Source organism: Crinia signifera, chromosome 6, assembly GCF_055691185.1.
Source record: "Crinia signifera chromosome 6, ASM5569118v1, whole genome shotgun sequence".
NCBI classification, from domain to species: Eukaryota; Metazoa; Chordata; class Amphibia; order Anura; family Myobatrachidae; genus Crinia; species Crinia signifera.
Window position 1 is genome coordinate 90,172,881 of NC_139222.1, and position 15,030 is coordinate 90,187,910.

General features: G+C 49.5%; 1 protein-coding gene across 4 annotated transcripts in view; it reads left to right on the top strand.

Annotated features, from left to right (window-relative positions):
- Positions 1-14,705: 14,705 nt before the first annotated feature.
- SULF2 (sulfatase 2) overlaps positions 14,706-15,030 on the top strand; it is a 306,266-nt gene continuing 305,941 nt past the window's right edge. For 3 of the 4 annotated variants that reach the window (XM_083146420.1, XM_083146421.1, XM_083146424.1), the window contains exon 1: positions 14,707-14,908. The gene's annotated coding sequence lies outside the window, so the exon portion shown is untranslated. Of the gene's footprint in view, positions 14,909-15,030 lie in introns of all 4 variants that reach the window. The other variant, XM_083146425.1, reaches the window with a different exon arrangement.

The window sequence follows — 15,030 nt, forward strand, 5'->3', positions numbered from 1 at the left end:
TTCATCCATACAAATTATTATTGTTTCTTATATAGCGCAGCATATTCCGTTGCGCTTTACAAAAGGAGACAGTGATACAACAAAAAGGGTATTTACAGATAGTCAAAAGGTAGGAGGGCCCTACTCGCAAGCTTACAATCTATAGGGAAATAGGCATTGATACATAAGGATAGATACTGTATTCTTTATTGCATCGATTCCACCAGAATGCAAGGTTCTGTGACTGGTTCTGGAATTTGATAAGCTTGCCTGAAGTGATGAGTTTTCAGGGAACGTTTATAGGTTTGGAGACTGGGGGAGAGTCTTATTGGGCCTTATTCTAGTTCACTCTTTCTTAGATGGACAAAACCATGTGCACTGCAGGGGGGCAGATGTAAAATGTGCAGAGAGAATTAGATTTGGGTGAGTTATTTGTTTCTGTGCAGGACAAATACTGGCTGCTTTATTTTTACACTGCAATATTGATCTAACTTTGAAGTAAAACACCACCCAAATCTAATTCTCTCTGCACAAGTAACATCTACCCCACCTGCAGTGCACATGGTTTTGTCCATCTAAGAAGGATTTTGTCAGAAAGAGTGAACTAGAATAAGGCCCTTTGTGGTTGGGAGGGTATTCCACAGAGTGGGTGCAGCCCGAAGAAAGTCTTGCAATCGGGAATGGGAACAAGTAATGAGTGTGGATGAGAGACGCAGATCTTGGGAGGAGCATAGAGGTCAGGTTGGAAGATACTTTGAGATAAGAGAAGATATGTATGTTGGTGTAGTTTGGTTTATGGCTTTGTGTGTAATACCCTATTCTCACTGCTGCAAAAACCTGGGTATTTCCAGGGGAAAGCAGAAAATTCCCGTGTTGTGTCTCTGTGTGAAAGGTCTTTATGAAATTCCTGGGTGTTATGCCCCTGGGAATTAGACACAGGTTTTTTGCAGGGTTTTTCCTGGGTAATACACAGGTGTACGACAGTCTGAACAGCACAGACCCGTGTTTTTCACACATGATGCCAAAAAACAAGCTCATTGGGGGATGTAATCAGGTGACATGTGACGTCCATTATAAAGGAACGCGTGAGGGTCCGGAACAGCCGGGACTCAGGAAAGTACGTATATAGTGAAAAGCACTTTATTGTACATATGAATAAAATATGTTCATAAAAACAGAAATGTCTTGTCATTATTATTATTATTTTATTAAATGGGGTAATAGCCATGATAAAATCTATGCAGTTTGCTGGGGAACAAAGGCCTATTTAAAATGACATCATCTTTAGCCAGCCAATAAAAGCTGCTTTTTAAACAGCCAATCACAGCAATTTTTACAAAATTCCCACCAGCAAATCAAAGCTGCTATTACATTCCACACACTTGTTGGAAGACAGACCATGGAAAGCAGTGTGAAAGGGGTAGACACGGGAAATTCCCATGTCTGAGGTGCAGTGTGAAGGGGGTCTGTTGAGCTGACAATCTATCTCCCGCCAAAAACACGGGAACAAAAACCTGAGATTTTGCAGGGCCGGCAATAAGAACGCAGCATCAGTAAAATAATTTTGTATTGAGTACGGTAGAATACAAGTAACCAATGAAGTGACTGACAGAGTAGCTTTGCAGACGATGAACATCTTGGTAAGAAGATTAGCCTCCCAGCTGCATTCATGATGGACTGTAGTGGTGAGAGTCTGTGAGATGATGAGAGCATGGATTAGAGTTTATGCAGTGTCTTGTGTAAGGTAAGGGCGAATTTGAATATGTTTTTTAGGTGCATGTGGCATGATTTTGAGACAGATTGAATGTGGGGTACAAAGTAAAGAGTCAAGGATAACACCTAGGCAGCGAGCTTTAGAGGTAGGAGTGATTGTCATATTCTCAACAACAATAGAGATATCAGGTTGGTAGCTACTATTTAATGGCAGAAATATAATTAATTCTGTTTTTGAGATATTAAGTTTGTGGTGGCGAGATGACATCCAGGATGAAACAGCAGAAAGGCATTCAGAGACACGGCTCAATATAGATGAGGACAGGTCAGTGGAGGATAGGTAGAGCTGAGTATCATCCGCATACAGATGATACTGAAATCCAAAAGAGCTGATTAGTTTTCCAAGAGAGGAGGTATAGATTGAGAAAAGCAGAGGACCTAAAACTGAACCCTGAGGTACTCCAACTGAAAGAGGTATTGAAGAGGAGGTAGAATCAGAGAAAGGAACACTAAAGGTGTGGTTAGATAGGTAGGATGAGAACCAAGAGAGGGCTGTGTCTTTAAGACCTAGGGATTGTAGTGTTTGTATGAAAAGTGTGTGGTCAACAGTGTCAAAAGCAGCAGAGATCTAGAAGAATTAGTAGTGAATAGTGGTCTTTAGACTTAGCAGTGACCAGATCATTCACAACTTTAGTCAGTGCTGTCTCTGTGGAGTGTTGGGCATGAAAGCCTGACTAAAGCGGGTCCAGTAAGTTGTGCGAGTTAAGAAAGTGTGTGAGCTGAGTGTAGGCAAGTCTTTCAAGTAGTTTGGAGGTGCATGGAAGTTGAGAGATGGGACGGTAGTTTGAGAGAGCTTGGGTCAGAATTTTGTCTTCCTACCAATTAATCCTAAATCATAGGTGTTATGAAATCGATTTTTTTTGCTGCAAGTTCATCTTTATCTACTGAACTGATTCATTGGAATGTTACTGTAGACAGTTTGATTGATGATCATTGTTGGTTAGTACATACAGTAGCTATATACATTGCATTGTATTTTCTCCATAGGATCAAATTTGCCATAAATCAGATGGTGAGATCTTCACACTGACATATTAAGATGTTGACATTACTTGGGCCAAATCTGGTCCCCATGGCTGTCCCCCATGGCTGTCCCTATAACTTGCAGAAAGAAATAGCCATGAAATCATAACATTTTTTTAAGCAGAATTTGTTATATACCCTTACCAAAGAAAGTACACTGTTGAAATAGTAATTTCTAGTTATAGTACACAATTTTCTACAGCTTCTGCTGATGATATAGTATTGTGAATAGTGAAGTCACATCAATGGTGCAGAGTAATTGTCTTCCTAGTTGATTGATTATAGATAGTATCCTTAATATATCTGTAGTGTCTTACGAGTACTTTAGCCAATATATTGAGACAAATAGGAAGTTAGATAGGTATTATGTGTCTATCAGTGGTTTTGTTGTTTTTATGTATTTTTGGCAAGCAGTAAAAAACTGGGATCACTGGACGTTTGTTGAAGAGAAATCCATACTCCTGTGTTGTGAGTATGCCTTTTGTTTGACCTTAATCTAATAGTGTTTTTAAGACTTTTTGAAAGTCCTTTGTTGAATCTGTGGTAAGTAGTTTATATGGTGTTGTGCCTCTTAATATTATACATACAGATAGTGGTAGATGCTCAAATTAGTTCAGTAAATCTTTTCAGGTGCATGCAAGGGAGAGGTTAATACTTAGTAAGTAACAAGACATTGGTTCCCCCGACACACTGAATAGTTTTAGCAACCAATCTTGAACACTACATGATAATAGAATTCAGAGATATTGGTTACATATACCTGCGCAGGTGTATGACATGCCCCCAAGCCGCGTCAAGGCTTCTCTGTATATTGGGGGTCCCTAGCGCTATATCTAGGTGCAGGGTGTGGCACCCCAAAAACTATCATAAGCTAGGAGGCCCAGCATGGCATGCCAGTGAGATACTAAGTGTTAATAATTAGTGATAGGAAGCCGAAGCTATACATAAGGAGAGAGATAAATGAAATGTAATTAAAATAAGAGAGAGATAGTGTTAGTGAGGGAAAAGTGTTAATAGAATGTAAGGGCATGCCACACTGAAGCCACCCAGCCCAACCAGTCCAGGGGCACCGCACCCCACACCACTGTTACCCTAAATTGGGTCTACAATTATATTATTGTATAATATATTAATAAAAATATTATGTATGCTTCTTGAATGTAATCTCTCTTGTTAAGTAGTTACTATTGCCACACCCTGCTGGTTTGATTGTGACATTTTTGCATTTACTTACTAGATCCTCTAGTGCAGTGGTTCGCAAACTCGGCTCTCAGGACCCCACACAGTTCACATTTTCCAGGTCTATCGAAGGGTGCATTCATTACTCACTGACACATTTTAAAAGATCCACAGGTGGAGCTAATTATTTAACTTAATTCTGTGAGGAGATCTGCAAAACATGCACTGTGCAGTGTCCTGAGGACTGACTTTGAGAACCTGTGCTTTACCGCAACTTGTTTTGCTTTTGTGATGTTTGATTTTAAGTGTATTATCTGTGTTTTTGTCTTTTAGTACCATGGTTTCACATGTACCTATCAGGTGCCTTAAGTGTAGATCTGAATGAAGGTAGCCTCTGTCTTTGGTTTGTACAGATGGAGCCCCTCTCATTGTTGTCCGGCTCTCGCCAGACTGTCCCCACTGGCGGAGAGGGACTCCATTAGACTGGGACGCGCACACGCGTCCCAGTCTCTCAGTGGCTGGGCAGCAGCATCCTGCCCTTCTCCACTTCGGGGAGATGGGCAGGGTTGGGGGGGGCAGCGGGGGAGGCGGTGGATGTCGGTGGGGAGCTCCGTTCCCACAGCGCGTGCGCCCACCCTGGTGGGAGCTGGAGGCTGGAGACCTGCTACAACTGATGTGGGATTGTGGTTGCTACGATAGTACTTTTTCAGTGTCCTTTGCCCAACAAATTTGTGTATAACAAGATATGTTTCCTATTTGTTAAATCCTTTGCTATGGGCGAATTTCAGCGCCTTCTATAAAAGTGAGGTAGGGTTTGTTGGTAATGTTATAACAGGTACATTGAAGATACCTGTTGTTTCAGCGATATTACTGGTCTTTCTAGTGCCGTGTTACCTTTTGGTGTCACCTCCACTGCATCCTCTTCTAGTTGGTATAACTTTTTTCGTTGTTGGGGGTTTCTTGGTTCAGATGTGACTGTTTATACATTTTATTGGAAACACAGAAATAAAATGACAGTGACAAGATTGTGACAAGGAAATAATCTCAATGTGCATATTGGGGTAATTCAGACCTGATCTCACGGCTGCAAATGTGCAACGGCTAGCGATCAGGTAGACGCCGTCCCGCTATAGTGAAATCCCACCTTGCAAATGAATGTGTACGCTGTGCGAATGGAAGTGTATGCCGCACGAAGACTTTCCAACTTTGCAAAAATGTTTATATCCATTTGTAAGACACTCGCCAGCGAATGATTTTTTTTCACTTGTCACCAATTATCTCCGGCTCAGAGTATTCAGGGACTTACTCAGTGGCTGTGATCAGCCTGACTGAGGCTGGGGCTGACATCACACACCCTCCCCTAACAGGTTTTGGCATGCCTGCGTTTCCACTGTCCCTCCCAGCATTTTTTTCCATCATGCCTAACGTTTTCCTTAACCCCCACAGATGTCTACTTTCTGTCATACTCCTTGCAGGGTGCTAGCGAAGGAAATAAGCAGCAACATTTTATCACAGTCATACGATCAGGTCTGAATTACCCCCATGGACTGTACAGGTCTCACTGTGATCCTCAGTATGACTTGCAGCTACAAAAGTCCCACTTCTGCAGCTCTCCAGAATCCTGTGGTTATTTGCAAACAGACCATGTTACACTAAAGCTGACTACACACTTGTCAATCGTGGATTGTGGCCGACAGTTGGCAGACAGAATGATGTCAGTCAGCTGTACACACTACTAATCATTATTATGCACGACCACACAATATATATTATTCAGTGGCCACATATTGGAGAATGCTATAAGGCGCCCAAGGGATTATGGGGGCAGATGTATTAAGCCTGGCGAAGAGATAAACTGGAGATAAAGTGGAGAAAAAGTGGAAGGAGATAAAGCATCAGCCAATCATCTCCCAACTGTCATATTTCAAACACTGCTGATTGGCTGGTGCATTATCTCCTTCCACATTTTCTCCACTTTATCTCGAGTTTATCTCTTCGCTAGGCTTAATACATCTGCCCCTATGTTGGTTGCCTTGCGTTGTTACCCTTACATTACTTCCTAGAAATAATTCACACGGACACCTTATCTAAAAATAAGACTCAGACAACCATGGCATAAGTTTAAAATGGTCAAGTTATTTATTTAGGTGGTATGACCCTTGTTAGTCTATCAAAGGGATGGCCAAGAAACCACTTGAGACCAGCACCAGTCTTAGGTGTATGCCAATGGCAGCGACTGCATCGCTCCAATCTAACAAACACACCCCTTACGCCAGGTACAGCCTGCACCGTGACGGCTCCCCGCCCCCTCTCAGGTAGGGCGCGGACACCTCAAGGAAGTGCCCACCGTCCCCGCTCAGTTCGGGACTCGCCCACCGTCCTGGCAAGGGGGGGTAATACCGCACGGTGACCACCTGGCACCTCACCCGACTGCTGGTCGAGAGCGCCTTCTCGCCGATTTTTAAACTAAAATTTAATTTCTGAATTGTTTGGACAGCCCGAAGGCAATGAGCACCAGAGAGAAGAAGGAAAAGAAGGGATGGGAGGGTGGGGATCCGGATTCCAAGAGGAAGTTCCTACCCCAGAGCTGGACCCTATATACCCTGCTTAAGCTACCTCCCCTCTCGGTGCTGATTGGCCCAGATGCACCACATGCTAACCTGCCTATGAATCACACACTGCTCTGTGCTGCATTACAATCTGCGTTTAACCCCCAAATCCCCGGGCTCTTAACTGCACTCTGGCCTATGCTGCCCTCGTTTTGCCTAAGGCGCCCAAGGGATTATGTTGGTTGCCTTGCGTTGTTACCCTTACATTACTTCCTAGAAATAATTCACACGGACACCTTATCTAAAAATAAGACTCAGACAACCATGGCATAAGTTTAAAATGGTCAAGTTATTTATTTAGGTGGTATGACCCTTGTTAGTCTATCAAAGGGATGGCCAAGAAAGCACTTGAGACCAGCACCAGTCAGAGGTGTATGCCAATGGCAGCGACTGCATCGCTCCAATCTAACAAACACACCCCTTACGCAAGGTACAGCCTGCACCGTGACGGCTCCCCGCCCCCTCTAAGGTAGGGCGCGGACACCTCAAGGAAGTGCCCACCGTCCCCGCTCAGTTCGGGACTCGCCCACCGTCCTGGCAAGGGGGGGTAATACCGCACGGTGACCACCTGACACCTCACCCGACTGCTGGTCGAGAGCGCCTTCTCGCCACTGCCGAGGTTCCCAAGACATAACACAAGGTCGCCCGGGACCAGGCCCGCCACCCCTCAACTAGACCTACATGCCTACCTATTGCTGAGTTATGCAAGAAAAGATGTCACCCAGGAAAACCTCCATGCCCGCGTCAGACAGGTGAACCCCGTCAGACCTGAACAGATGGGCCGACTCCCTGACTATCGTGGGGTGCCGTACTGCCCTACCCCCCATGGCGTGTACCCTCCGGAAAACAGCATGGTTAACCTTCCACCTTGCCCTATCCATGGCAACTGCATTCCTGCAGCCCCGCCACTAAAGACGGGGGACAATGTCGGACCACACTATCAGCACACCTGGCCAAAGGGCCGCAATGCGCTCTAGGTCTGCAGTTATGCTGCAAATGAGGGAGAGCCCCGTATTTTTAACCAGGTCGTTGCCCCCCAGGTGTATTATCAGTGTGTCGGGGCGCCCTGAGCTGCGGGCCTTGGCAACCAGGAGGCTATAAAGCCCAACCCACCGAAGTCCCCTAACCCCAAACCACTGGACTGAGTCGGCTCGTAGAAGGCCTGAAGCCCTGGAGGCCATGGGATGCCTGGCCGCCCAAAAAATATAGGAGTGATCCACTACCCAAACTATCCCCCCGAGGTGGTGAGGAAAGGGAAGGGGCTGAAAAAGAAGAAACCTAACGTTAACATCAATATAATTTATACTGTAACACAACCAGAATGCAAGATACAGCCCAAGTGAAGGTGAAAAACTTAAAAAACCTTCGGTGAACTTTGGTGACAGCCGAATTGAATTAGTTCTACCTCGAAGGAAAAAGTAAAAAATTCACTCCACACCGTCGATTCCAGAACGCTAGCCGTTCCAGAACCGATTGTAAACTTACGTTTTTGGGCTGGCGCAACAGGCGCATACTACAACTTATCTACCTTATCTATCTTATCTAATCTTACATATTTCTTATAAGCCGATGACTTCCACCTTCCGACCTTCTGTACGCACGTTGCAGCCCCTATGCGAAAAGAGTGTGTCCCGTAGTCCTGTGCCCGCAGGCCTAGGTCGGTCAAGCACCGCCAAATGGCTTGGTCCACACTGGCTCGCTGGGTGGCCCAACTGCCCTTCCCCAACTGGTCAGTTTTGGATCTCTGAATCCTACACAGAACATGGTCCTCATGGAGAACCACGTCCTCAGACCGCAGACCAGACTGGGCCTTCTTACTAGCAGCTACTAATTCTCCGATCCTGAATGCTCCAAAGAAGGCGAATGAAAAAGCAACCTTCAGCAGCGCAGCCTCGAAAGCGCTGTCAGCCACTTTTTCCAGACAGGCTACTAATTCACCCAGCATGCGCTCATCTATTGGCCGCCGAGTGTCAGGAGGCACTGGCCGCTGCTTTGCCCAGCCCCTTAAAGCCTTTGCCAAAATAAATGACCCTGTGTGATCCCGCTCCCCCCTCAAACGGGCGTGGAAAGCTATACCTGCCAAAGCCGCCGCCATAGCCGACTTCGACCTGCCCCTTCTGAAATGGCCCCAGACAAATGTGAGCAACCGGTCCTCGACCGACTTACCGCAAGCGTCAGGTGCCGACTGAAACTCCTCCCAGTCCCTCCAGGCCACCGTGTAAGCCCTGCGTGTGGAGGGCGCCAGTGACAGCAGTGCCAAACCCGTCATGCCGATTCTATGATCTGCCATACAAGATTTGGACACCTAAGCCCCAAGAGTGACGCTTCCGGAGCCAGCTCCCGAAACTTTGTGAACTGAAACCTAGACAGGGCGTCAGCTATGGTGTTTTCTATGCCGGGGACATGCCTAGCTCGGAAATGAATGTTGTTCCTCAGGCAATGGAGCACAAGGTAACGTAGTAGCCTAAGTGCCTCCGGGGAAGACGCCCTCTGATTGTTGATGGCGTGAACCACCCCCAGGTTGTCGCACCAGAACACTATGTTCCGATTCGCCAATGTTGGGGCCCATAACTACACCGATACAATAATGGGAAACAGCTCCAACAGTAAAAGATTGCCCGTGAAACCCCTGTCAATCCATGACTGCGGCCACTGCGAGACACACCATTCCCCTTGGAAATAGGCCCCGAATCCTGTGGATCCAGCAGCGTCTGTGAAGAGCTGCAGCTCCTTGTTGGATTCCGGGTCTGTGGGCCATATTAGCTCTCTATTGAATTGCCCCAGAAATGCAGACCACACTGCCAGGTCGTCCCGCATTTCCCGCGACAGCCTGACCATGTGGTGGGGGTCCCGTACCCCCGCCGTGGCCCTCTCAAGCTTGCGGCAGAAGACCCTACCCATGGGAATGATGCGGCAGGCAAAATTAAAGGACCCTAGCAGGGACTGTAATAGTCTCAGCTGTATCCTCTTCCTTTGCAAGCACTCAACTATTAACCCTTGGAGCTTTGTCACCTTATCCTCAGGTAAGCGGCAGCATCCCGCGGCCGAGTCTATCTCTATACCTAAGTAAGATAGGACCCTCGTGGGACCCTCCGTCTTGTCTGCGGCAATGGGGACCCCCAACTCCGCCAGCAGGGAAACCGCTCGGGACAAAATATTTGCGCATGTGCTGTCGTCTCCTGGTCCCACAAAGAGAAAGTCATCCAGGTAATGGGCTACGCCCGCACATCCAGTACTGCTCTGTATGCACCAGTGCAGAAACGTACTGAATTTCTCGAAGTAGGAGCAGGAGACAGAACAGCCCATTGGTAGGCACTTATCAATGTAAGAGCCCCCATCTAACCTGAAACCCATGAACCTGAAGGAACTGGGGTGCAATGGGAGGAGCCTAAACGCGGACTCAATATCCAGTTTGGCCATAAGGGCTCCCTGGCCAAAACCCCGGACTATGTCCAGCACCTCATCAAACAGTTGGTAGTGGACACTACAGAACTCGTCTGGAATGGCGTCGTTTATTGACGCACCGTGGGGGTGTGACAGGTGTTGTATTAACCTGTATTTTCCTGGGGTCTTCTTAGGGACCACCCCGAGTGGTGAAAAACACATGTCCGGTAGGGGGTCCCCCTGGAAGGGGCCCACCATCCTGCCCAGGGCCACCTCAGCCTGAACCTTCTGGCGGACCACCTCGGGGAAATCCCTGGCGGACTTGAGATTCCTGATGGAGGAAACTCTGATTCCGTCGGGGATAGGGAGGGGAAAACCGAAACTAAAACCGTCCAATAAAAACCGTGCGTCTGCCCTGTTGGGGTATGCCATTAACTTGCGTGCCAGGGCTTCTAACACAATGGGGGATGGGGCCTTACTTTCCGCTAGTGCCGGTGTCCCCTTGGTCACCGCCTTTGCCTGCCGACCTGCAAGATTTGGAAGGGTGCCCCCCCCCCCCCCCCCCCGCAGTTACTGCAGTCGTGACGGAAACGGCACTTGGCGCCCCTGTCACATTTGCCCTCGTTAAATGCAAAGCACTTCCCTTTGCCGCCGGCTTTGGAACCGGGTTTCGTTGCTGGAAACGGCTTCCTGCTTGAGCTTTCTGAGCTATGCTGCCCCTTCCCTATGACCTCGAGCCATATCTCCACGTGCTTACAGCCCATGGGCATGACCCTGGACCCGGCATGGGCAAGGCGGAATTTCTCATCGTAATTCCGCCACGCTTGACCCTTATAGTCTATGAACGTCTCGTTCACCAGAAACAGGTAGCGCAAGACGTTCGCGTGTTCACCCGCCCGTGTGCTTAGGTAACAAGAGGAGAAGATCAGGAAACCTTTAAGCCAATTGTGGAAGCCTTTGAAGGCCGCCTCACTACCGCTACCCGCCTTCTTGGCTGCCTCAAAATCTTTTTTCATGTCGACTGTTAGTGTGAAAAAGTCGACAAACTTACCCCTCTTGATTTTGTCCTTTACCCCTTTACGCATGCACCGAGACACGGCGGTATTGGTGCAATGGACCATATCGCCTGCCGGGGGAACTACTTCCTGCTCCGCCTCCTTCCTAGCCCGCTTAGTGCCCCCTACTTTCTTAGCTACCGCGCGCGCAACCATCTTTGCAAACTTGCGCGGGCGCTTGGGGGACCCAGACTCGTCACTGCTAGCCGACGAGTGGGAGGAAGAGGATGCACACTCAGAAGTATCATCATGCTCACCGTCTCCTGAAGCCTCGCCTTGAACCACGGGGTCCTCCCGCGGCGTGGCCACCGGCCTTGCGGAAGTAGATGCTTCTGGTCCGGATGTAGAAGCCGGGGTCTCGATCCGCATGGCAGCGGGCGCTGGACCCCTGGATGGGGCTGGAGCAGCCACTGGTGTTGCTGGCCGAGATTCAGGAGCACTCCTGGACCGCTCTGTGTCTTCCTCTTGAGACGACCCTCCGAAGACGACACTCGCACCACCGACTGAGGATACCTCGGGAGACAGAGGGGCAGTGTTAGGACCATATCCTGAACCCGTCACCCTCCCCGATCCCCCTGCCGTTGTACCAGAGCTCCCCGGGCCCCCAGTCGCATAAACCTGGTTGACCTGTTGAGCCTGGGTATACATACTGGGGTGCGTATAGGCCACCCCTTGAAACGCCTGCTGTTGCCCCCCCAGGACCTGGGGGTTTGGTGCACCAGCACCCTGCCATGCCCCCCCAAAATACCCCCCCGGGGAACCCCCCAGCAGGCCCAGCTGTTTGGGGGAAGTAAGGGAAAGGGGCCGGCTGGTTCCCTGCATATGGCCCATACTGAGGGTTAGGCATGGGATACCGCGAGTACCCCCCTGTAGTCGGGGCGGGAAACGCCCACTGCTGCTGCTGCTGCTGCAAGGGGGGTTGCATATATGCTTGCTGGCCCGCCCCGAAACCTGCCTGGCCAAACCCCTGGGGTCCCCCCTGCCCCGCCGGAGCCCCGACGAAAACCTGAGGGGCCGCAGGGAAGGGCTGCTGGCCCTGATGCCATTGCTGCTGTGGGGCCTGCCACCCCTGAAAGGGGGCGGCACCGCCGTCTACCCAGCCGCCGACGAAAGCGCCCCCACGGCCACCGTCCCAGCCCAGGGGGAGGAGGGGCCCCCTCACCGGGGCCATGATGTTTGCTAAGGAAGCCAGAGGGACCTGCCCTGCGACGCGCTGACCCCCTGCCCTTACCGGAAGAGGGCTCCATGTGGGGCCCCCTGTTATGACCTGCAGCGGGCTTCCTGGCCCCTGTGCTAACGGGGTACTGGTTCTGGGGGGCACCCCCCCATCTGCCCCGCTGCGCGCAATCCCACTATCACTCACCCCGCTGCCTGATGCATGCGGGGTGACGTTCACAGCCTCCCCAGCCTGCCCTGGCCTTAGGACGCCAGTAGATGGCGCCAAAGCTCTGTCCCCAGCAGCGCTACTCGCTGCTGGGCGCACTGTGTGCGCGGAGGAAGCAGCATGCTCCCCGCTCACAGCATAGCCCTGCTGAGCCGGGGAGCCGCTTCTGCGTGTGGGGGAAACCTGTCCCCCTGTGCCTGACAACGCAGGAGACGGCGCGCGCACCCGCGATGACGCGGTCGCGGCCGTCCTGCTACCTCCCCTCCCGCCGCCGCGCGCTGGCACAGTGACCAGCGGGCGGGAGGCGTCTGCCAACCACCGTGGAGGTGGTGCAGATCTCTTGGGGCGGCCGGACATGTTGCAGCTGCGCGAGGGATACAAGGCCTACAATAACTAAAAGGTACTTAGCTTCGCGTGCTGCACTGTGTAGATCCGGATTCCAAGAGGAAGTTCCTACCCCAGAGCTGGACCCTATATACCCTGCTTAAGCTACCTCCCCTCTCGGTGCTGATTGGCCCAGATGCACCACATGCTAACCTGCCTATGAATCACACACTGCTCTGTGCTGCATTACAATCTGCGTTTAACCCCCAAATCCCCGGGCTCTTAACTGCACTCTGGCCTATGCTGCCCTCGTTTTGCCTTGTTACTTATAGATATGTTCAGATCTTCCTGTACTGCAAGGATGCAAGGAGCGAGACTCGAGAGTGTGTAATAGTGAGTACACACTAGATGATGTGGATGATTTGTAGTTCCAATTAGGCTCAAATCAACAAATCTTCCAATATACAGTATCAAGTAATGTGTACCCAGCTTTACAACAACCGCACTGCTAACAAGAGGATGTTTGAGGTTCTGTTTCTTCATCGATGTGGCAACTCTGATAACAGACAGAGAATTGCATTTAGCCAAATGGCATTTAATTCTGAATACACATCTAAGCTGGGTACACACTGAAGCGATATGTACCCAGCTGATATGTCAGAACGACATATCAGAACCTAGGTACACATTGAGCGATGTTAGAGAAGGACAGAACGATCGCTGTTCCATCCTTCTTTAACATGGATTGTGTTGCACGTAAAGTCACTAGGTGTTATATGCGGCACATCAGACCTAGCATTATCGCAATCAACCGCAGAAGCGTATACACACTTAACTGAGTGTTATGCGCAATTGCCAAACTGTCCGATCGGACAACATATTGCCCAGTATGTACCCCGCTAAAGTGTTCTGTGCATATCATAGTTGCCGACTTCTCAGCTCTCCTTTGCTGGAGAGGGCAGCTTAGATAGCTCCGCCCATGATCCCGCCTCCTTTATGATACATAAATGGGGCGGGCCATGGGTGGAGCTATCCAAATTACATTTGAGAGAATACCGTAGCTCACGCTCCCCAGTCTCCGCGGCGGCTGTCATTTAAGAGGACAGCGACGCCGGGTATGTCAAGATGACATCATGCTGGTCGCTGCTGGCACCTGCCCCCGGTACTTTAAGCATGCGCAGTCCAATTTTTCAGCAAGAAGGCTGAAAAACCGGGAGGATCCCGGGACTTTCCGGGGGACCGGGAGAAAGATTAAAAAAGCGGGACACTCCCGCTAAAAGCAGGAGGGTAGGCAACTATGGTGCATATGCTTTACATACAGTATACTGTTTTCAGTGGTTTGACTAGATATTTGTAGGCCCCATAGCAAAGGTTTGCATGGGCCCCTTTGTACAACCCAATGTTGAAAAAATGTATATAGCACATATTACTTTTATAGGGAAGGAAGGAGGGCCCCATAGCTGCTGCACTCCCTGCACCTATTGTAGTTACGACCTTGGCTGTTTTTTTTACTGTATAAACTGTGTGTTCTGTGGATACATACCCTGCTTGTTTTCTATGGCTGTACTACTATGTTCAGACCCCCTACTGACCCTCTACACGGGGGACACAATGCTCTACACCTGGACTTTCCTCTCAATGTATAATTGCCATCACTTGCTTTTAAACATTTTTCTTATCAATTAACCTGTTTGAAACAGGTGATGGCAATCATGCATTGAGGGAAGTCCAGGAGCAGAGCATTGCGTCTCTTCTGGAGAGGGTCATGTTGGGAGGTATGTTATTATCTATACACATTCTTTGTTTTACATGCACTTGTCCTTCTGTAAATAGGCGATATATGTACTGTTATTATTTTGAATACTGTGCATTGACTGTGTCTGAACCCCATACCGTCCACACCCACACAGCGGCCAGAGACAGGTGGATACGCCTTTTCTCAGGAGGTGCTCCATGTCTCCGCCTAGTGGGCGGTATGGGGCGGTGCTGCTGCCGGTAGCTGCTGCCGGGGATCTCTCACACACAGCAGCAGCCGCTGGGCCGTCAGCTCTCCGGCTCGTTCTGTTCAGTGACGGTGCCCGGGCTGTGACACCTGCGCCGAAGTTGGGCTGCACTGATAGCAGCCGCGACTCTGCACTGGGTGCCGGAGGCAGAGTGCAGGGAGCTGCGCTAATTGGGGGAGCTGTCAGATCATGCAGGTACTGTACCGGTGCTATATACATCTGTAACTAGCAACAACGACTGCATACATCTGTGTATATACATACTGCACTCTATACAACTATTGTGTGACTGTGTACATGTGCAGCTACAGGGACTG